The sequence below is a fragment of the Felis catus genome, chromosome C1 (genome assembly GCF_018350175.1).
Source record: "Felis catus isolate Fca126 chromosome C1, F.catus_Fca126_mat1.0, whole genome shotgun sequence".
Classification (NCBI taxonomy): domain Eukaryota; kingdom Metazoa; phylum Chordata; class Mammalia; order Carnivora; family Felidae; genus Felis; species Felis catus.
This window is the reverse complement of record NC_058375.1, coordinates 194,087,897-194,112,036: the sequence shown is the minus strand read 5'-3', so window position 1 is coordinate 194,112,036 and position 24,140 is coordinate 194,087,897.

Below are 24,140 nucleotides of genomic sequence, written 5' to 3'. Positions count from 1 at the left end.
TATGAGAAAAATGAAAAAAGAGTTATGTAAGAAGGATCCAGAGTACCAGAGACAAGGCTAGGGTTTAGTTTTAAATAAGAGAGTCATGGTTTACCTAATTAGGACAGTTGAAAAACTGTTACCTAATAACAGTTGAAAAAAGGCAGGAAGGATGTGTATTAGCCATGTAGATATCTGAGGGCAAGGATTCTAGGAGGGTGAAGTGTCTAAGGCAAAGGATCAAAAGCAACAGCATGCCTAAACTACTTCAGGAGTAGTAAGAAGGCCACTGTAGAATAGAACAGAAGAAATTAAATCAAAGAAATAAATAAAATGGACTAGAACATATATGTCATGTAGGCTTGGTTTTTATTCTCTGTGATGATGGAAACCATTGTAGAGTTCTGAGCAAAGGAATTGTATCATTTAGCTTAATAATTAAACTAATCAATTGTCAGGGGCCAAGGTAGAAGCATAAAGAATATATATTCTTGAGGTTATTAAAGTAATCCAGGCTAGACATGTAGTGACTTGGGCCTGAATTGTAGGTGGAGGTGGTAGGAAGTGTTCAGATTCTGGAATTATTGTCAAGGTACAGCCAGCATGATTTGCTGTGGGAAGAAAGAAGTCAAACTTGACTTCATATCTTTGGCTTCAGTAACACAAAGAATGAAGTTTCCTTCAACCAAGACCGGGAAGTGTTATGGGGGAGAGCCAAAGGCACACATCAGTAGGAACACAAGAGAAGAAGAAAAAAACCCAAGGTTGACCAGGAAAAACTTCCAATTGAAGTAGGAGGGTGCAGACCAGAGTAAAGTAGTTGTCCAGCTATCTGTTATGGTACTATGATCAGTCATGTGATCGTCTCGTTGCTTCCACCCTACTCACCAAATCTCTTGGAAAACAATGACTTCTGCTACTACTTGTTTTGGAAACCGAGCTTCCAAGCACAGCTTTGTCCCAAACAGGAGTCAGGACTGTTACCCTGTTCCACTAAACTAAAGGTAACAACTATAATGTAAGCCTGTAATGCAGTTAGCCCTCTAGTGTCTATAATAAAGATAATAATCAAAAGGAAATGAATGGCCTTAATGTCTTTTGAATTGAGCTTGTAGTACCATGGGTAAGTTTGTGGAGCAGATTAACTTCTCCAGCTGTTTTTCAAAATTAATGTCTAAGGAACTTGACTTCATGTAATTAAGTTAATCATTGTCAGGGATGGTGAACTCCATTAACTCTGAGTAGATCTGAAATAGCAATTAGGTCTATAGTTGTAAAAGTTGAGAATGGAATATCTCTAATAACAAAAGTACTCAGGTACTAAAAAGACCGATAGTCTTTTTATTGGGGAAATAACCAATCATAGAAACAGGCTTTTAATTATGCTATTCTTATTTTGGTAAAAATCTGTCTTTGTTGTGAATCTGTGATCTGTATATGACAATGACATACAATTTTATTTAAACATAACAATATAATAAAGAAATATTGAGAAGGCATTTAAGATTTCTTCCACTGAAGGCAGTTTATTGATTTTTTAAAAGTGTATTACCATGTCTAGGCATGCCATCTGGGTGCCCTCTGTGGTATACTAGAGTTCAGGACCGGTTGTACAACATTAACATGGGCTACAGAATAGGCTTTTTCACACCAAAGTAAACTCTTAAGACCAGTATCAGCCATAAGAGGAGTGAAGGCATCTTCACTCTTCCCCATCATCCCACACGGACACGTGTCAGAGACAGAGCAATGCTAGCATCACATTTCAGTTGAAGGGAATGCCTCCATCCTGTGGGTCTCCAGCTCTAAAGGTCATGTCTATAAAGGCAGCCATGGGAAAGTAGCTTTGTCAGTGAGCAAATATCCATACTGCTTGGTGCCAGTCTAGATTCGAGGCATTAACTTTTAACAAGAGGTGCCTTGGAATCAAGATATCCAGCTCCTGGAGATACTGAAGCCATCCTGCCAAAGTCTCAGGTCTCTGATATTGGTTCTAGTCCCTCCTGGTTCATTGTTCAGACAATCCAGAGTAGGCTCCTGGGGTCACTTAGCTTGGCTTGCTGTATCACATCAACTTCCCACGTGTGTCCCTATGAGGGCTAAGTAAAATATTTTGTTTTACTAAATGCAGGATGTTTCCATACATTTCTGTGACAATGATACTGAAATGGTTTTAGGCTGACAGTACCACTTTAATTTTATTCATGACTGAGTCTGTGACATTTCATATAAACTTCTGAGACAAATTTAAGCTTCTTAAAGATGGAAGGGCCTTTACTTACCAAAAAATTTTATGGTGTTGTTCATTCCAGTGATAATAAACAGGTTTACAACTGCAGTGGGTGTAGATTCTTTATAATTTCCCTGTGGCTCTGAGAACTTTGTTTTAACTCTTGTCAATGTAAAAATCACCTCATCAATAATTAAAACAATGTACTGGTTCCCGAGAACTAGCAAAAGGAATAAAAACCAGGCTCTATTACACTGTTTTATGAGCTGGAATGTTTTAAGGCAAGCTTTTTCCTATTTGTCCCTTAATTAGCAGCCTGGGAACAGTTGCATAGGTTATTTTAGGAAGTCTTCAAATGCTACCTAATATTTATTGCTTATTTGTAATCGCAAAATTCCTCTATCATGTTATAGATGCTGGGAAGTTAGTGCTCAAGACAAATCCCACTACCCTCAGCTTCTAATAACTACTAAAAACTGAGAGAAATATTTCTTCTACTTCCCCCAAATTGTGAAGTTCTCGGGTATACAAAAACATCTGAAGAGAAGAATCCAGAAAGTGCTAATGAAAGGAGCCAACAGAGAAAAGCCGTGCAGAAACTCCCACCCACCCTTTAATCTGCTAGCACTTGGAACCAATTCCAGGGATTTTAAACTCTATGAACATGTATAGAATATATAGCGGGGAGCGGACCACGGCAGCCATGAAAATGCACCGCTCAGATCTCTTGCTGCTTCTCCTTTGCAAATACCGTTTTCTCAGAGGCCGTGCTTTCTGCACACCGCCTCCAGCCATTGACTGAACACAGCGAGTGTTAACTCAGGTCTGTTCTCTTGAATCATGGGACTTCCTTGATGGGTAACGTCCTTGAAAGTCCACCCCTGGACTTTCAGTGTGTAAGTTCCCCCAACAAACTTAAGTCTCGATTGCTGTCTCTGGGCCTTTTCTTTGGTCTCACTGGATCAGCACCCACCTTGGGTTTAGAGTCTTCCGGGGTGCGGCTGCACGCCATTTTGGTATATGCTTCCTGGAGGATCCAGTGTAATGCATGCTTCCTCCTCCATCCTCATGTTATAGTACTCCTCTCATTTGCCCCACCAGGCACAGTGATCCCCACTGATGTCTTGAAGTGTGATAAATTGTTTCTATCTCAGAGCCTTTGCACAACAGGCTAGTCTGGCACGCAGCTCTCCTTCATCACCAACTAGCTGACTTTTCTTCTTTCAGGTCTCAGGCTAAAGGAAACATCATCAGACGGACTTTACATAACCACTCCATCCAAAGAATACCACCTTAGGTCAGACCACTGGTTATTTCTTTCAGAAATAAATAATCTTTACATATATATATATATATATATATATAACCTTTATATATTTGAGTGTTTTGTGTAGATTTAAAAAATTGTTTTCCAACTAAATTTAGACTGTAAATTCTATTCATGGGCATCGAGTTATTAAAGTCTTTTTGGTATCTTTATCTTATGGTAGTTTTATGGAATAGCTAGGGATGTGTGGAGACTACAATGTATTGAAATGTATTGCATTGCTTTTGACAAAATATTATAAAAACTAAAATATTTAGAGGTGGTTCTCAAGATGAATACTCATAGAGAGGGAAATACAGTCGACCCTTGAACAACACAGGTTTGAACTGTGTGTGTCCACTTACACGCAGATTTTTTTATAGTACAGTACTATAAATGCATTTTCTCTTCTTTAATAATGTTTCTTTTCTTAATAACATTTTCTTTTCTTTAGCTTTCTTATTGTAAGGATACAGTATAGGGGCACCTGAATGGCTCAGTCAGTTGAGTGTCTGACTCAGTTTTGGTTCAGGTCACGATCTCAGGGTTGTGGGATCAAGCCCTGGGATGGGCTCCATGCTGAACTTGGGGCCTGCTTGAGATTATGTCTCTCTCCCTCTGCCCCTCTCTCTCTCTTGCTCTCCCTCTCTCCCTCTCTCTCTCTCTTTCTCTAAAAAAAGAAGAAATAATGCAGTATATAACATATGAAATACATGTTAATTATCGGTAGCTATTGGTAAGGTTTTTGATCAACTGTAGAGTACTAGTAGTTTAGTTTTGGGGAAGTCAAAAGTTATACAAGCATTTTCCATCGTGCAAGGATCAGCACCTCTAACCTTTATGTTGTTCCAGGATCAGTTGTATTGCAAATGTGTGGAAAGAGAAGAAAAAAAAAACCTATAAAAAAGAAAATATTTTCAATGAATGTCTTAATTTACTAAAACAGTGTTTATCAGATTCTAATCGAATCTAGCTATTGGATATCTTCTTGTCTACATTAACACTTGGCTGATTCTTCTTCAGGGTGAGGCCCGGGAAACACTCTCTCCCAGAAAACTTCAGTGCCCTTCTTTCTACTCATGTGGACGAGAGGCACCTCTCTTGAGCTCCTATAGAACCTGACATCTCACAGCACTTATATCATGAAATTCATCCCTCAGCCTAAAAATTGCCTGGTTCTATATTGCTCCCTTGTGAGCAAAATGCAAAAAGCAAAAGTTTAACCCTAGTCTCAGTATCCTCCAACATTGTGACAGTACCTGCCACGGAGTAAAGCTCAATAAATGTCATCAAAGAATAAAAGCTTTGCATGGCATACAGAGTTGGATACATTAAATTACCAGATAAGGAGTATCATGCCAAATAGGTTATTAAAGGAGATTCAAAATACGTTGTTTCTCTTTTTATGAAAAGTATGTGTGCATATGAGGAGACATCTCGAAGACGGTGTATCTAGAGAGTCTATCCAATTGACGAGTTGCTCTGAAGGGCTCTCACAGTATAAAGCAATTAGATCTTGTGTAAAATATGCCTTCCACCGTACTACTGAGCTCATAAGGCCACAGCACCCAACAAACATCTCAGGTGAGAGTGGTGGGGGGGATGGCCAGGGAAGAGGAAATGATAAACAAACCGAAAGAAAAGTTGTTATGGGGGCAAAAAGCACTATCAGTGTTTTAAGCACTCCAGATGTTAAGTGTAGGTGGTGAGCTCAGTCCGAAACTCCCAAATTAAACTGAGACCAAGGAAGCAGTTAGCGCCCTTCGTGACTGGTGCCAGAATCACCCCCAGTATAGCAGAGACTATCTCCACATTAGACTTCCATGATTTCCACTGTTCAAGGTCAGCCAAATCTGAATATGAAGATCACTGGATCCACAAGGCATCATAAATCAAAACATCAAAAGACACTTATATCCTTCAGGACTTTAGATATTGAATAAATAGAACCATACTATAAAATGAGTATATAGGAAACTTTAAAAATAACAGAAGATAACCTGTAATACCATCTTATCTCAGAATGACTAGATCGGATTTTAAAAAGGAATAGAACTTATAGAAATGAATTCAAAGTTCTAAGTGCTTTAGGATCATCCATATCAAACCTTCATTTCACTGTAGAACAGAGGCTGCAGTGTGTCCATGCTGACCAGAAGTGAGTTCACAACCTAGCTGCGCACTCTGAGCTCAGTGCTCCTTCCCTGGGCTGTGCTGCCCTGAGCCAGCAAGGTGAAGCCAGGGAGTTGTGGTCACGGTCATGGAAACAAACACTGTGACTTTGCTTACCATGTGTCAGGTATCGCTGTAAGCCCCAGACTCATTGAATTCTTACAATAATTCTACGAGGTTAGTACTATTACCATCATCATTATACAACTGAGGGGAAAAGAGTTTATTTATTTATTTTGAGAGAGACAGAGACAGCATGAGCAAGGAAGGGGCAGAGAGAGAGAGAGAGGGAGACAGAGAATCTCAGGCAGACTCCTCACTGCCAGCCCAGAGCCTGATGTGGAGCTCTATCCCATGAACTGTGAGATCATGACCTGAGCAGAAACCAAGAGTCAGGCGTTCAACCATCTGAGACACCCAGGCGCCCCAATGGGAAGAGAGTTTAAATAATTTACCCAAGGCACTACAGCTAGAAAAATGGTGAAGCAGGGATTCCAATCCAGGCAATTTCTCTCTAGAGTCCTTGGTCTATAGTGTTTATAATAGAAGCCAAAGTTCTTGATGATCCTCAAAAGCTCCCATCCACTCATCACTCATCTCAGGAACTATCATCAAGAAGCCATGGCCTTTTTGAATGTCTCCAAGCTGACCGGATGGCTCAAGCCATTCCACTTATTTCTTCCTCCCCCTGGGAAGATTGAGAGACTCTTCTTTTTACTCCTCGAATTCAATACATCCCGGGAACAAAGAAGAGATGAAATAAAAGCATACCCAAATACAAATATTTCGAATTTTTTTCAGGGGATATATAACTTCTTAGTCTATTTCTCTGGGCCTGTTCATTGCGTACAGAGGGAAATGGAAGCCTACACAGATAAAGATCATCCAGCTTGTGTGAAAAAAACAGACACAATAAAATCTCTTTTCATTTTTAATGTGCTCTCTTTTCACTTGAATATAAAATGTGTCGAACTCTTCCTTGAATGTAAGAAAAGATGTATTTGGCAACTCTTGTATCTTTCTGTATAGTTTAGCCTTCAGATAAAAAAGAACTCTAGTTTTCTTTTGCCCTTTCTCCTTTATTCTTCACCACCTCCAGCCTCTCATTTTTCCTCCTGTCCTCCTCTGTTCCCTCCTCCTCAATCCTTCATTGGATGGAGAACAAGTGGAACTCTCATATAGCAGTGGTGAGAATGTAAAATGGTGTGGCCACTTTGGAAAACAAGGTGACAGTCTCTTTCTTAAGAAGTTCAACGTGAACCTACGATGACCAGCCTTTCCAAATGCCAGAAAGCAATATAATCACCAGAAGAAAATGATCAACAAATTAACCATTTCATTGATTCAGTATAGATTCTCCAGTGAGCTAGACTTGCCCACATGGGAAACTCCTGTTATTTATGTCACAATTGGTCTGGAGCCTACAACTGAAAATCTCAAGTGTCTACTCTTTCCACTTCACCTCACTTTATTCAAAACTGACCTTGAAAAGCAAAGAAAGACCATACCAAGCATTCTAACCAGTAAAGAAAAGGAAACAATTTGGTCAAGAGATTTCCTGAGGTTTTTAGGGAGTGGAAAGATAGAAATAGGGAGTTTCCAAGTAAGAGCTGCCCCCCAATCACTTGACCTAGCACCATGACAAAGAGACCACCCGAAGACACAATAGGAAACAAAAGAAGAGAGGTTTCAGGTTTTTGTCGAGTCCAAATGGCTCCTCTTGCCTTCTACAGTTTTTGTTATTGGTGGTTTGCTTTGTCACAGAAAAGAGAAATCGCCTCATTTCTTCTGCCAGAAACATGTTCCCATGTAGTGTATCCAAATTTAAAGAATCCATACGTAGACATGCCTCTTCACTAAGTTGGGCAAATACCTGGTGGCAGTTGGAGAAAATGAGCTTCTCTGGGGCATCATTTGTAAAAAGTTAATAAAGCAAGAACAGATTCTATCAATGGTCATTTTAGTATGGCATCGTAAAACCCAAGGAGGTACATGTTATTAGCAGTGCTGTTGGGAGTTCGGGGGCCTTTTAAATAGATGCTTTTTTAATCCCAAGTTAACTTTTTTCTGCTTCAATCATAGTGTTATTTTACCATGGCAAAGGTTAAAGAAACTGTTATGATAGAATTTTTAAAGACAAATTCAGTCCTAATTAATATGGATTGCGATTTACCACATGGGCTAAGCAGGGTCTAGCCCTCACCTAAGCTTTTAGGAAGAACAGAAACATTTCCCACAACAACTGAAAAGCAGGAGCCATGTGCTTCGACACAGGAACCAATAGAAGAGCTGTCTCAAGGGATATTTGATCCCAAGTAGATCAAAGAGATGATATTTAAAAACCCTAAAAGGCATACGGAAAACTTGACACCAACATGTTGAAAGTACATCATGTTGCTGGAAGAGATGAGTCCTAGGTTATTTCCTTTCATCAAATAATTCGAAGGTAAAAAATAAAATGACAGCTGTGCAACTTTCAGTATTTACTCCACACGTAAAAGTCAAGTGTTTGTTTAGCACATACTGTATGCTCGGGATTTAGCCAAAGCACAAGGCACACACAGAAGAAGGTGTATGTTCCTCAAAGAGCCGGCAATCCACTGGAAAAAAATGAAGACCAAATCATTAAAATTATTAGAGAATAATGAAGATAGGACTAACCCAGTGTGTGATGGGTTTCAAACTTCAGGGTGCTTTTGAATAACCTGGGTTTCTTGGCTCCCAACAGCAAACATTCTAAATCAGTAATTCTCTGGTGAAATCTGAGAATGTATATTTTAAACAGTTACCCAGCTTCTTACTGTATATGTTGTCCAAAGTCTTGCATTTTGAAAGAGTAACAGAGAAAAATCTAGTGGAAAGGCTTTTTTTTAAATTTTTTTTAACATTTATTTATTTTTGAGACAGAGAGAGACAGAGCATGAACGGGGGAGGGTCAGAGAGAGAGGGAGACACAGAATCTGAAACAGGCTCCAGGCTCTGAGCTGTCAGTGCAGAGCCCGACGCGGGGCTCGAACTTACCGACCGCGAGATCGTGACCTGAGCCGAAGTCGGACGCTTAACCGACTGAGCCACCCAGGCACCCCAAGACTTTTGAGCTTATAGCAGTTAGTAAAGTTTTTTTTCTGAAGAGAACATGATGTAAGACGATCATTATATAACATGTTGTGTTTGATTTTAGATTCAGTTTGCATTCCATAAAATTTTGCTAAAGAAAGTTAATAAACAGTAGTCACAAATTTCGTTTTATCTAGAAACACTGCCAGAAAATTCCGGTATGTAAGAATCCATCCACTTTGTAATGGTTAATACTATCCTTATTAGGTGGTGTGGTATGTACATGAAAAGACTGCCTCTGATCCACATGTGACCATGATAATATTTTGCAGCCATCATTTTACACAATGAAATCAACAAGGTTGAGTGCTGCAATCAATAATATATTTTTGGGGAATGCAAGCTGGTGCAGCCACTCTGGAAAACAGCATGAAGTTTCCTTAAAAAACTAAAAATAGAACTACCCTACAACCCAGCAGTAACACTACTAGGCATTTATCCATGGGATACAGGTGTGCTGTTTCAAAGGGACACATGCACCCCCATGTTTATAGCAGCACTATCAACAATAGCCAAAGTATGGAAGGAGCCCAAATGTCCATCGATGGATGAATGGCTAAAGAAGATGTGGTGTGTGTATATATATATATATATATATATATATATATATGGGAGTATTACTCAGCAATCAAAAAGAATGAAATCTTGCCATTTGCAACTACGTGGATGGAACTGGAGGGTATTATGCTAAGTGAAATTAGAGAAAGACAAAAATCATATGACTTCACTCATATGAGGACTTTGAGACAAAACAGATGAACACAAGGGAAGGGAAACAAAAATAATATCAAAACAGGGAGGGGGACAAAACAGAAGAGACTCATAAGTATGGAGAACAAACTGAGGGTTACTGGAGGGGTTGTGGGAGGGGGGATGGGCTAAACGGGTAAGGGGCACTAAGGAATCTACTCCTGAAATCATTGCTTCACTATATGCTAATTTGGATGTAAATTTTAAAAAATAAAAAATAAAATTATAAAATATATATATACATATATATTTTAACATCTAAATAATGACCTAGAAAAATAAGTAGGAGGTCAATGAGGCATGGAATTATAACTCAAGAAATAAATTAAAAATGTTATGTCTGAGCCACTAGTTTCCACACTAATCACTCACATACCCTTCAGTGAGGGATACTGTTCAAGATCAAGCATGGTATCCATGAGTAATATGGAATGAATATGCAATAGCTCTAATAGCAAATAAGAAAATAATTCTCAATTTGCAAGACACAATGTAAATGTAAAAAAAGTATAAAGCATTTTATATATTTTTCTCTCTCTTCATGCTTATTTATGTGTATTTATGTGTGTATATAAGTTACAGTTCAAAGATTTAGACAAATTCCTCAAATTATCTGTCATTAAGAAATTAATTGAGGAGCACCTGGGTGGCTCAGTTGGTTAAGCAACCGATTTCAGCTTAGGTCATGATCTCGTGAGTTCGAGCCCCACGTCCGTCTCTGTGCTGACAGCTCAGAGCCTGGAGTCTGCTTCAAATTCTAGGTCTCCCTGGCTGTCTGCCCCTCCCCCACTTGCGTTCTGTCTGTCTGTCTCTCTCTCTCAAAAATAAATATTAAAAAAATTTTTAAAGAAATTAATTGAAACTTAGTAGTACATTAAATTCAAAATCAAGCAAAGGAAATTTTATAGACACAGGGATATATTTGACTGCTTTTACTTAACAAATGTTACATCCAATGAGACTATTAGTGTCTAAGTTATTATATATATTTAAAACATCTAACCTATCAAAAGAAGTCACATTTAACATATACAAGGGTTTATGTTGGAAAATGATATGTCATGATGTAAGTGTGCATTATATTGGAATGATAACTTGTTCAGTAATGCCACTAAAGTAAGAAAGAATCGAGATGTTCAGTACTGGTACGTACCAGGGCACGTACACACACACACACACACACACACACACACACACACATATACATTAAGAATCCATAGACTATTAGACTGTTAAAAAAGAAATGAGTTTCTCCTGAAAAAAAGAGATGAGTTTAGCAAAAACATTTCAAAATAATGAGAATCTAATGGACTAGTCAGTTGCTCCTTTTTATGTTATTTCTATTTAAGAAAATGAAGAGAATTTGGTGAAGGGTCAGAATTGAATGGGGGAGAAATGTATTTGCAAAATAAGGGATGCAGCCATTACAGTCTACTTCCAAAATTCCCTGCTTTGGCACCTTTATATTGAGAGAGAAACAAGGTTCGTGGTATTAAAATTGGGGATTACGACGTCTGGTCCAGCATGTCAGGAGCTTGGAAGTCACCACTCCATCCTAACAAAGTAAAAAGCTGAACAAACTGGAAAATCAACAACTTAGATTCATAAGAAAAGTGAGGCAGTGGGGCGCCTGGGTGGCTCAGTTGGTTAAGCATCCAGCTTTGACTTCGGATCAGGTCATGATCCCGTGGTTCCTGGGTTTGGGCCCGTGTCTGGCTCTGAACAGACAGCGAGGAGCCTGGAGACTGCTTGGGATTCTATGTCTCCCTCTCTCTCTGCCTCTTCCCTACTCGCGCTGTCTCTCTCTCAAAAATAAAGAAAGGTTAAAAAAGAAAAAAAGAAAAGTGAGATAACTGGGCAAACTGCTCCCCCCAAAATTGGAGACAGACAAGGAGATACAGAGAATTGATACCAGAACAGAAATCCAGGAACAAAGATCTCCGCAGGAACCAGTGGCAGGGTAGGAAATCCTGAACGAATGAATTGCTGGAGCCTCAGTGTGGACAAGTCAGATACGTAAAATCTTCAGAGGATCCACTTTAAGGAACCCCCTGCCCTTTTGTGAGTTTTACCTTGTAGAGTTCTACAAGAGTGTAACAGTGGAGATTGGAAAACAATCCCTTTGTGTTTCCTACAGGGGGAGGAGGAAAGTATCTATTTGGAAATAACTCCAGAGCACTTCGTTCTGAGCAAGGTCTGCCCTCAGGAGAAACTATTTTATCAGAGCCTAACTTGCTGGGTATTATCAGAGCCTCACCGACCTGGGGGAAGGGAACGCAACTCCAGCCCACTCTAGCCACCCTGTCCCTCTAAGGGCTGAGGAGGCAGCTGAGAAACACTTGTGAAGCTCACAGTCCGGGGACACAAAGTCACTAAAAGCCTGAGACCTAATCACAGGACGGTACACTTCCCATCCCCCCATGCCTCACCACCATGTTACTAAAAACCTCTTAACAGCAGTTCCTTTCATCCAGTGTGTCATGCCCAGCTATCCAGAAAAAAATTACAAGGCATACTAAAAGACAAAAGTGGGGATTATTTTTATTGTCATAAATTAATCTGTGCTATCGAATTCTCCCAGGATAAAAGTTTTGGGGCATGCAAACAAATGCAAGTTTTAAGTGGATTGCTGCAAGGATAAAACAGTTTCCTATTCATCTCTATCCCAAAATAAGCATTTCTAGTTTAAAAATTAAACCAAACAATAACTCTACCTTCTAACCGTAATGAAATAACTAGGACCAGACTTAACCTCGTACCATAAACAACCAGAAAACTGGATAAAATACCTGAAATACTTAATTTTAGACGTTGGGCAACACTCCACATAGGAATGACCTCTGTGAGAAGGGGAACCCGGATAACACACAATCGCCTTCAGCTGCTGGCTGGAGGCACGTTCTAGATCACTCTGCAGGCAGGGAAATTCCAAGAGGTCTCAGTGAACTGAGGAGGTGGAGATTTTATTTCAGGGCAATTGCGGTGAGAAGAGATTGTGTAAACAAAACCAAAGAAAATTTGCATGAAAGCCCCTTGTGTCTTTGCTGAAAGCTAGGCTGCAAACACATCCTTGTGAGAATCCAGGAAGCAGGCAAAGTGTGACGAGCTTTAAACCAAATAATTCTCTGAGCTCACAAAGAACGTGGACTAGTGGAGTCTTTTTTGTTTGTTAGTTTCAAGTTTTTATTTGAATTCTAGTTAGTTACATATAGTGTAATATTGGTTTCAGGAGAATTTAGTGATTCATCGCTTACATACAACACCCAGTGCTCATCACGAGTGCCCTCCTAGATCCTACCACCTGTTTAGTTCACCCCACCTCCCTCCACCAACCCGTGGTTTGTTCTCTATAGTTAAGAGTCTCTTATAGTTTGCCTCCCTCCTTTCGCCCCTTCCTCCTTGTCTATCTGTTTTGTTTCTTAAATTCCACATATGAGTGAAATCGTATGGTATTTCTTTCTCTGACTTATTTTGCTTTTGCAGAGAGGTCTCAGCAATCACCAGGGCATTCAGTGCTCTCAGGAGTGTTAGCCTTACGGCAGATTAAAATAAACTTTAGAGTAAAAAATACTCTAGAAATGAAAACAAAAACGTACATATATGGTGGTAGAAAAATCTCAGTTGCAAACTATATGCAAAGCCTACAAACTGAAAACTATAAAACATTGCCAAGGGAAATTTCAAGAACTAAATAAATGGAAAGATATACTTTACATACAGTTCAGAAGACTAAAAGGTGGTTTTAAAATAGTATATTTTTTCCAGATTCATCTATAAATTCATTGGAATCCCAATCAAAATCCAGCAGGCTTTTTCAGTAATTGACAAGCTTATTCAAAATGCACATAGAAATGCAAAAGTCCTGGGGTGCCTGGGTGGCTCAGTGGGTTAAGTGTCCGACTTCAGCTCAGGTCATGAGCACATGGTCCGTGGGTTCCAGCCCCACACCGGGCTCTGTACTGTCAGCTCAGAGCCTGGTGCCTATTTGGGATTCTGTGTGTCCCTCTCTCTTTCTGCCCCTCCTCTGCTCATGCTCTGTCTCTGTCTCTCAAAAATAAATAAATGTTAAAAAAAATTTTAAAGAAATGCAAAAATCCTAGAAAAAAAGCCCAAACTCTTTTGAAAAAATAACTAAGTCAAAAGACTTAAACTATCAGATTTCAGTATTACCATAAAGCTAAGGTATTCAGGAAAGTTTGAGTATTGGTTTTAGACACAGAGATTGGAATGAAACAGAATAGAGTCCAGATTTAGACCTGCACAGTAAAATTGATCGATTTTTTATAAATGTCCATATGCTTGGATGATTAATGGCCACCCAAAGATATTAGGTCCTAAACTTGGCTACCTGTAAATGTTACTCTATACAGAAAAAGGGTCTTTGCAGGTATGATAAAGATCTTGAGGTGGAAAGATTATATTGGGTTATCTGGGTGGACCCTAAATCCCATCACAAGCACCCCTATAAAAGAGAGGCAAAGAGATCTGATACACACTGAATCACTGAAAAGGAAAAGGCAATATGGCTGCAGAAGCAGAGATTGGAGTGATGTGGCCACAAGTCAAGGAATGCTAGCAGCCACTAGAAGATGGGAGAGTATTTTGACCCAGTGATACTGATTTTGGACTTTTTGACCTCCAGAACTATATGAGAATTAGTTTTCATTGTTCTAAGCCACTTAGTTTGTGATATTTATTATATAGTCATAAGACACTAATACAATTAAGAGGGGAAGGAGTAATTTCTTCAACAAATGGTACTTACTAAGGATGTATATCCCAGAATTATAAATGCTCTATAGAATGCACAGTGGAAGCACAATGCATGCTTTTTAATAAAAGATAAATGAATGAGTGAAGAAATTCATATTATCACACCATTTGTTAAGTTAAAATTAACAGATTGTTAAATTATTTTTAACAAGTAACTTAGATAACAAGATGGGGTACTTAGTTTGTTCTCACCAATTCTTATCTTCCAAATGAACTGTTGGGAGATTTTCTGTTTTTCCTAAAATCAAGGATTGAATTTTATGAATTAAGATTATTTGTTCCTGTGTTCTTTTTTTCTTCAATAGTGTAGATTTTTAGTATATGTTCTTTTACCTGCAAAATATCCCCGTGAAATAATGGTAACTTAGCAGGGGTAGTATTAGAATTTTTTTCTTTAACAAATTTTATACCAAATTATTATGACAATGTTATGACACCAGAGTAACTGACAATTCAGTTAAACTGACCATAAAACTGCTCTTTGCCTGAAAATTTAGTCACATTGGTTAAGTATAGGATTCTCATTAATGACTTCTCACCTTAAAATCATCTCTGCATGAGCAATGAACTTCTAAGAAAAAATTAAACATTCACAAATAGTCAACAAATGTAATTGTTCATTAGCAATTATAAAAATTATGGTCTGAAACCAAGACATATGTATGTATGTATGTATGTGTATATATATATATATATATATATATATATTTAATTTTTTAAATATTTATTTATTTTTGAGAGATAGAAACAGAGCATGAGCAGGGAAGGGGCAGAGAGAGAGAGGGAGACACAGAATCTGAAGCAGGCTCCAGGCTCTGAGCTGTCAGCACAGAGCCTGACTCAGGGCTCGAACTCATGAACCACGAGATCATGACCTGAGCTGAAGTCAGATGCTCAACCAACTGAGCCACCCAGGCGCCCCCGTATATATCTTAAAGTCTATTGAGAGAGAGAGAGAGAGAGAGAGAGAGAGAGAATGAGCAGGGGAGGGGCAGAGAGAGAAAGGGAGAGAGAGAATCCCAAAGCAGGGTCTATGCCATCAGCGTGGAGCCCTAAATGGGGGTCAATCCCATGAGCCAGGAGATCATGACCCGAGCTGAAACCAAGAGTCAGATACTTAAGCGACTGAACCACCCAGGTTTTTTATTTATTTATATAATTAGAATTGAAATTTTTTATTTATATAATTTTTTATTTATATAATTAGAATTGAAATAAGAATAAAATAGTTAAAAGTGGAACCTAGCTATCTACCTCAAGAGATATTTCTTGAAAGTTCTACAGAAGTAATTCAATGTCCTCAACTCTTCCCAGTAGCAGACTATTTTAAGTATTAAATAAAAGCAGAAAAGAAAAAGTGTTTCTTTTATGCTGATATGTGCTATTTACCTTTAAAAAAAAAATCCTACCAAGACTCTACAATTGAAAACAGAGAGGTAATATCCTGAAGGGTGCTATATGCGGCAGAAATCTCCAGAGAGACAGTTCATAACCAATAACCATCGGGAAGCTAGCTTTCAGTGAAGTCTATTAGCAGCCTAACCATTATTAACAATCTAATTGATAAGAACTCAGTGATGTAAAATCAGAACTTCTAGAAGCTGGATTAAAATAAACTGAACATTTTCTTTTATTATCTTGCAGAAAAAAAAATCTGAACATATTCCTTTTCACAGGAAATCCTGATGAGCAATTTGAAATTGCTATTATTTGTAGCCATAGATACATTTGTTTCTTGTTAGTCACCATAATTATGTTCTACTAAGTCTGTAAAGACAGTGAATTTGTGAATACTGAACGATTACATTTATAGGAAATACAAGGTTAAGTACCTAGGAGCCTCTGGTCACAATATTTTTGGAAAATGACCAATATATAACTGTTTTATGTGTGTTTTTTGCTTAAAGACACCTCTTATATATATATTTGGCATATATTTAATATACATTATTGATTCATAACCATTGTAGCCACAGTCAATAGCACAATAACACAATACTTGAAGGAAACGTATCACGTGTATTTTCTTTGTAAGGCACACCACAGTCTTGCACTCGGGACATCGCACAGCACTTCAGCTAATCCTGGCAACAAATTTACACAGCAAAACCACCAACAAAAAGTACAGAAATGTAGAAAAAAATGTGGTGCTGAATGGATCACAAAAAAAGACACTCGTTGACATCATGAAAGCCGAAAGAAGGCAGAACATCCTTGTTTGGCCTCAGCCTGAACGTGCACATCAGATGATGCACATTTTTTGTTGCTCAACACATATCCCTGAATGACCCAGAAAGTGCTGCGAGTATTGTTTTTGGAGTTACAAATAGATTTTCGTGAGTAGGCAATTCGCAAACACGTGAATAATGAGGATCGACTGTATTCCGAGGTGAGAAGAGGCTGAAGCATACATAAAAGCCCGGGGCAGACCACGCAGCAAGCGGAGTTACGGGCTGGTCTAAAACACTGGTGAAAAGGAGACTGTTTCTCCAAGGGAGAGTTTTGGTTGCTCAGCAAATGACTGCCATACCCGACTGATACAATTTGGCACAAGGAATTTGTGCCTCTCTTTATTTCGTATTTCTATGTTGCAAAAATAGCTAGGACTCTTTTTCCAAGAAAAAAAAAAATGTTTTGCGAAGGAGGGAAAGACTACCTCCCAAAGATTTGCTCCAATTAATAGATTTCATCTGTGGGGTATATCCTGGTGTAGTGTGTATAGAAATTAATCTACAGCTATTGGGCAAGATTTGTAAATCTAATTTTAGTAGAGTGTAAGTTTTACACATGCCTGTCAATATTAAATATTATTGTTAGTTTTTATAATCATTGATATGGCTACATTATCCTCAACCCTCTCCCCTAACCCCCAAGATGTTTCCTGAAAAGCTAAGCTATAAATATTAGTTTATGAGATGCACGTAATCCCATATCTCCTGACATCAGAATCATACGAATGGTTTTGCTAATTGAATTCCTTTGCCTATGTCAGGCAAAGGGGAGATGAGTGTGTTTATCACCACTAGTCATGCCTCTTTGCTGATGACAGATTAGTCACACACTGTGAAGGTTTGTTTTGTTTTTGTTTTTTTTTTTCAACAAAAACACCAGCTGCTCACACAGAAGCAGTACAATTAACTCACGGAATTCCAACTCTAAAAGGTACTGACAAATAGTGCACGCTACTTTTGTTTCTCAGGAACCTATATACGATATATGTCACTGGAATATCAAATCGTATCGTATCAAATATCATAGCATATCATCTCGAAACACATCATATATTTGCCTTAATAAAATCTTTCCGAAGTCAGAACACCTGCCTTGTTAGTGCCAGGAGAAACCTACATACTAAGCAGAAAAAGCTAATATGCACATTTTCATGGAAAAATACTGTCTGGGAAATAGCATTTCATGAGTAGTCCCTTGGTGAGAAACATTATACAAGAAGTTCTAGGGAATTACAAAAGAAGACAAAGTCCATTTGAACACCAGTGTCTACTTGCTTGACAAATGAACAGCAATTAGATAGATGTTAGGTAGATGATAGACAGATAGATAGATAGGTAGATGGGATGGTATCTTTCCCACACCCTTCATAAGAATAGAGACTGGGGTGAATTTAACAATGCAATTTCCTGGAACTCGCCTCAGATCTATTAAATCAGAATGTGTAGGTAGTGGAGACTTAATTTAATTTTTTTAAAAAACTGCCAAGCAATTCTAAGATGCGCATAGAAATTTGAGAATTTCTGCTTAGTATTTTATGCCACACTATTTTAGATAAATAATAATCTTTTTTTGAATGTTTATTTCTGAGAGAGAGAGAGAGCAGGGGAGGGGCGGAGGGAGGGGGAGTCCACAGAATCTGAAGCAAGCTCCAGGCTCTGAGCTGTCAGCACAGAGCCCGATGTGGACCTTGAACTCAAGAACCGTGAGGCCATGACCTGAGCTGAAGTCAGATACTTAACCGACTGAGCCACCTAGGAGCCCCTAGATAAATAATAATTTTAATCAAAATGATCCTAGAGCACAGTGAGCATACAACATGCTCTATAATTACTGAATGTTCCTAAATCTGTGATCTGCAAATATCAGTGAACAATTAATATCAGAATTCCCTGGATGTTATTTGGAATTCAGATTCCAAGAATCCACCCTACGTTTATTTTAAAAGAATCTCTAAGAGTAAGCCTCAGACATGTGCATTTTTAAACTGTTTCCTCTTGTTTTAAAAAAAAAGGAATCTGAGTTTAGAATCAGCTGCAGAGCTAAAACCATTCTCTTAAATGACTCTGTGACAAGTTAGTTTAGGACTGGCTGGGTGGGTAATTAGGCAGTCAGAGAGAAATCACGTGGCTGGTCCTAGTGGTGAGGAATTATAGTTTCTCAATAAAGCCAAATAATGAGGCACATATCTTTTCTTCAGAAGGACATTGTTATATCATAAATAAAGACAGTAAAATAGATTTTGCTCAGGGCGAGGCAAAGAAGTCATAAACAACATCTTGAAGTCATAAAGCACATAAAACAACATCTCGAACAAATACTCGAAATCTAATTGCTATCACTTCTTTTTTTTAATTTTTTTAATGTTTATTTATTTTTGAGAGAGAGAGAGACAGAGCATGAGTGGGGGAGGGGAGAGAAAGAGGGAGACACAGAATCTGAAACAGGACCCAGGCTCTCAGCTGTCAGCACAGAGCCCGATGCAGGGCTCGAGCTCACGGACTGTGAGATCATGACCTGAGCCGAAGTCAGACGCTTAAGCAACTGAGCCCCCAGGCGCCCCTGCTATTGCTTCTACAGCCAAGATCTAACTGAAGACCAACATAATTATGGGAGGAAAATATCCATTATCTAAGTCTTAATGTTGATTTTATAAGGCAGTTTCTCAATCTGCCAACAACTGGATAACAGGAAACTTTACCTAAGAAATATTCTATGAAAGGATGTGCCACTCATTGACGCCCTGGTGCAGCCAGGGACCCCAGCAGGGGTGAGTGAAGCACCATCCCCAAGGGCTCCTGTGCTCAGGACACTGGCATCCATGCTTCTGGGGTTGGATGACAGCAGCACCACCCCCACCCCCCATGCCCATCATCCCCCTTGCAATAGATTAAATCTGGGATATTCTCCTGTGTCTTTGAACTCTCACCACCCACTTTTCAAATATTTCAACATTTTAAAATATAATGGGAGAAGATATTTGCAAATGACATATCAGATAAAGGGTTAGTATCCAAAATCTAGAAAGAACTTATCAAACTCAACACCCAAAAAACAAATAATCCAGTGAAGACATGGGCAAAAGACATGAATAAACACTTCTCCAAAGAAGACATCCAGATGGCCAACTGACACAGGAGAAAATGCTCAACATCACTCATCATCAGGGAAGTACAAATCAAAACCACAATGAGATACCACCTGACACCTGTCGGAATGGCTAACATTAACAACTCAGGCAACAACAGATGTTGGCGAGGATGCGGAGAAAGAGGATCTCTTTTGCATTGCTGGTGGCAGTGCAAGCTGGTGCAGCCACTCTGGAAAACAGTATGGAGGTTCCTCAAAAAACTAAAAATAGAACCACCCTATGACCCAGCAGTTGCACTACTAGGCATTTATCCAAGGGATACAGGTGTGCTGTTTCGAAGGGACACAGGCACCCCAATGTTTATAACAGCACTCTCAACAATAGCCTAAGTATGGAAAGAGCCCAAATGCCCATTGATAGATGAATGGATAAAGAAGATGTGGTACATATATACAATGGAGTATTACTCAGCAATCAAAAAAAATGAAATCTTGCCATTTGCAACTACGTGGCTGGAACTGGAGGGTATTATGCTAAGTGAAACTAGTCAGTCAGAGAAAGACAAAAATCATGACCTCACTCATATGAGGACTTTAAGAGACAAAACAGATGAACATAAGGGAAGGTAAACAAAAATAATATAATAACAGGGAGGGGGACAAAACAGAAGAGACTCATAAATATGGAGAACAAACAGAGGGTTACTGGAGGGGGTATCGGAGGGGGGATGGTCTAAATGAGTAAGGGGCACTAAGGAATCTACTCCTGAAATCATTGTTGCACTACATGCTAACTAATTTGGATGTAAATTTTAAAAAATAAAATTTAAAAATAAATAAAATATAAATATTTAAATGGTATGTGAGTATGTTTAGACAATGATACATGTTACCGAGGTTTGGAATCCTTTTTAATTCTGTTTTCTTTTGTAGCATCTTCTGATTTTTGTCTATTCAAAGACTTCCCCTAAGAGTGTTTTGTGACAAACTCTCTGTAGCCGACATGATAACAATGTTCATGCTCTATTTTGATTCCCCATGTTCACTATTTACCCCTCAGGGTTTCAGTGCAGGATCAGATCGAACTGTTCTCTGCTGGATCACAGGAAGATTGTAACTCTGTTTGAACTCATTCCCTTACCTGTCTTGCTTTACTCATTCCCTTGCTGATTTCACGTAGAACTTCCTCAATAAATCGCTTGCAAAGGAACCCTTGTCCCAGGGTCTTCTTGGGGAGATCCTGACATAAGACACCTCATGAGGTCTTCTGAGACAAAGAATATTTTTATTATTTGAAAGACAATTTCACCGCATAAAAAAGTATTCGAGATTCAATTTGTTTCCTTCAGTATTAATATAATAAATATTATAGGATAATACTATTAAATATTATAAAATAATATTTTAAAACATATATTATAAAATAATATAAACATTGTTATAATGAATATTAGGGGGCAATAAATATTACCCTAGCATCTTCTTGAATGAAATACTGCTGTCAAGAAGTCTGAAGTCAATTTCTCTTGCTCTTTTATGGGCAATAAGTTTTTCCTGTCTTGAAGATTATGTTTTTTCTTTCGTTTTTGCTATATTTCAAGTTGAATGTATCTAGAAATTTTGATCATTAACAAAATAAGTTACAATTTAGAAGGCAACATTGAGTACATTTAAAAATGCAAAGATTGAGGCACCTGGGTGGCTCAGTTTGTTGAGCATCCAACTTCCACTCAGGTCATGATCTCACAGCTCATGAGTTCAAGCCTCACGTCAGGCTCTGTGCCAACAGCTCAGAGCCTGGAACCTGCTTCGGATTCTGTGTCTCCCTCTCTGCCCCTAACCCACTCGCATTCTGTCTCTGTCTCTCTCAAAAATGAATAAACATTTAAAAAAATTTAAAAATGCAAAGATCAAGGATTTTATTAAATGTTTTTTTTATTTGTATTTGTTCACTTAGTCTTTAGCATAATGCTTGGCACACAGCAGGATTTTATTAAATATTAAAACAAAACGTAGGTAATTAAATATTAACTGTGCTATAATAGATCAGAAATATTTTAGTATCTTCCACCCTTCTTTAGGAACTCTTTCATTATGCTGTATTCTTTAAAACAAATCATAGTGTAAAGTTAAACCTTTGAAGAATAGTTACTATCGGTACAGGGGAAACTAATATAATTTGGAAGTAGGCCTGCTTGTGTAACATGCAGCTTCCTTCAGATAGCAATTTAGACCTCCTATCTGTACCATGTAGCTGGATATAACAAAATACACATAGGCAAGTACAGAATGGTAACTTATCCCCAGTTCTAGTTTTAAAAAGGATCCAGATTTATCCAACACAATAACGAAAATTTGGGGAAGACTCACGCTACCTCATGATTTCATTTGTTATAAAGCTGCAGTAATTAACGCGGCGTGTTGTTGGCAAAATACTAGATGCATGGATCAATAGTACAGATTAGAGAGCCTAGAGATAGCCCCACATGATACAAGCAACTCTGGGCAAAAGTACAAAGGGAATTCAATGGAGAAAAGGTAATGTTTCAACAAATATTGCTGGAACAAATGGACATGCACAGGAGGAAACGAAAGAAAGAAACCTAGATACAGACCTTATACTGTGTACAGGTGAGCTGGGAGTTTGGGCAAAATGAGCGAAGGGGAGAGGAAGATATGGGCTGCCAGCTCTGGAATGGGAATAAAAAGCAGAGCAGAAGGAATACTGTTGATGATATTGTAATAGCCACGTAATGGGACAGATGGACGCTACATTTGTGGTGAACATAGTATATGGTATTAACTTGTCAAATTACTAAGTTGTATGCCTGAAACTAATGTAATATTGTGTGTCACTATACTAAAAAAAAAAAACAGTTAACTCAAAATGGATCATAAAACTAAATGTAGGGGCGCCTGGGTGGCGCAGTCGGTTAAGCGTCTGACTTCAGCCAGGTCATGATCTCGCGGTCCGTGAGTTCGAGCCCCGCGTCAGGCTCTGGGCTGATGGCTCGGAGCCTGGAGCCTGTTTCCGATTCTGTGTCTCCCTCTCTCTCTGCCCCTCCCCCCGTTCATGCTCTGTCTCTCTCTGTCCCAAAAATAAATAAAAAAAAATGTTGAAAAAAAATTAAAAAAAAAAAAAAAAAAACTAAATGTAAAATCCAAAACAAAATTCCTGGAAAAACACAGACAAAGCCATCTAGATGACCCTGAGTTTTGTGATCTGTTTTTAAATACAACATCAAATTGATTCTCCATGAAGGAAAAAAAAAGTGACAAGTTAGACTTTCTTAAAATTTTAAAATTCTGCTCCGTGATAAGTACCACAAAGAGAATAAAAAGACAAGCTATTGAGTCAGAGAAATATTTGTAAGTTACACATACAATAGAGGACTTGTAGTCAAAACTCTTAAACTCAACAAGAAAAGAACCCAATTTAAAAATGGGCCAAATATCTGAACAGACACTTCACCAAAAAAGATAGTGAAGACAATTTTTCATATAAAAAGATGTTCAACATCATATGCTATTAGAAAATTGCAGATTAAAACAACGATGAGATACCACAATGCAACTATTAGAATGGACAAAATCCCCCAAAATTAACAATACCAATTGCTGGCAAGGATGGGAAGCAACAGGAAGTGGCATTCTTTGCTGGTGAAATGCACAACACTGCATTTGCTTTGGAAGACATTTTGGCAGTTTCCTACAAAACCAAATGTATTTCTTCATCATATAATACAGCAATCGTGCTCCTAGGTATTTGCCCACTTGAGTTAAAAAATCTATGTCCACACAGAAACTTGTGCCTATTATTTTTAAGTAAGTTCTGTCAGTTATTAAAATTCCAAAAAGTTGGATCTTATTCTGTCATTTGAAGATATCCTATGTTAGCCTCTTTCCCTCTCTGTTTCCCATGAAATTTTATTACACGTATGGTATGTCAGTATTTGAGAGATTATTTACCTTGAATAATTGCAGTTACACACTGTCATTATTTACATGCGTCCCAAAAACAACTTTAAAATGCTCTATTTTCTTTCTTTGTGTTGACCAAATTCAAATTTCTCATGGAGAAGCATGTGACAGTATGGTTGGTTGGCCATGCTATAGGCAGCTACTGAAGCATAGTTGATATTATGGAGATTATCTCATTTATTTTCTTGTTGTTGCTGTTGTAGTAATTATTTTAATTTTATGTGGCTTCAAAGTCTTAGAAAGGTGAAAAGTTGCATTTTTTATTGGATGATTTAAAAAGCAGCAATGAAAACCAGAACTAGATTTTCATGAACACTTTTTGAATAATATTAAAGCAGATATCTTACGCAGTGGTCATCTATTAACTATTATTTCCGGGGCACCTGGGTGGCTCAGCTGGCTAAGCGTCGGACTCTTGATTTCAGCTCAAGGTATGATCTCATAGTGGTGAGTGAGATCGAGCCCTGCATCAGGCTCTATGCTGGGCTTGGAGGTTGCTTAAGACTCTCTCTG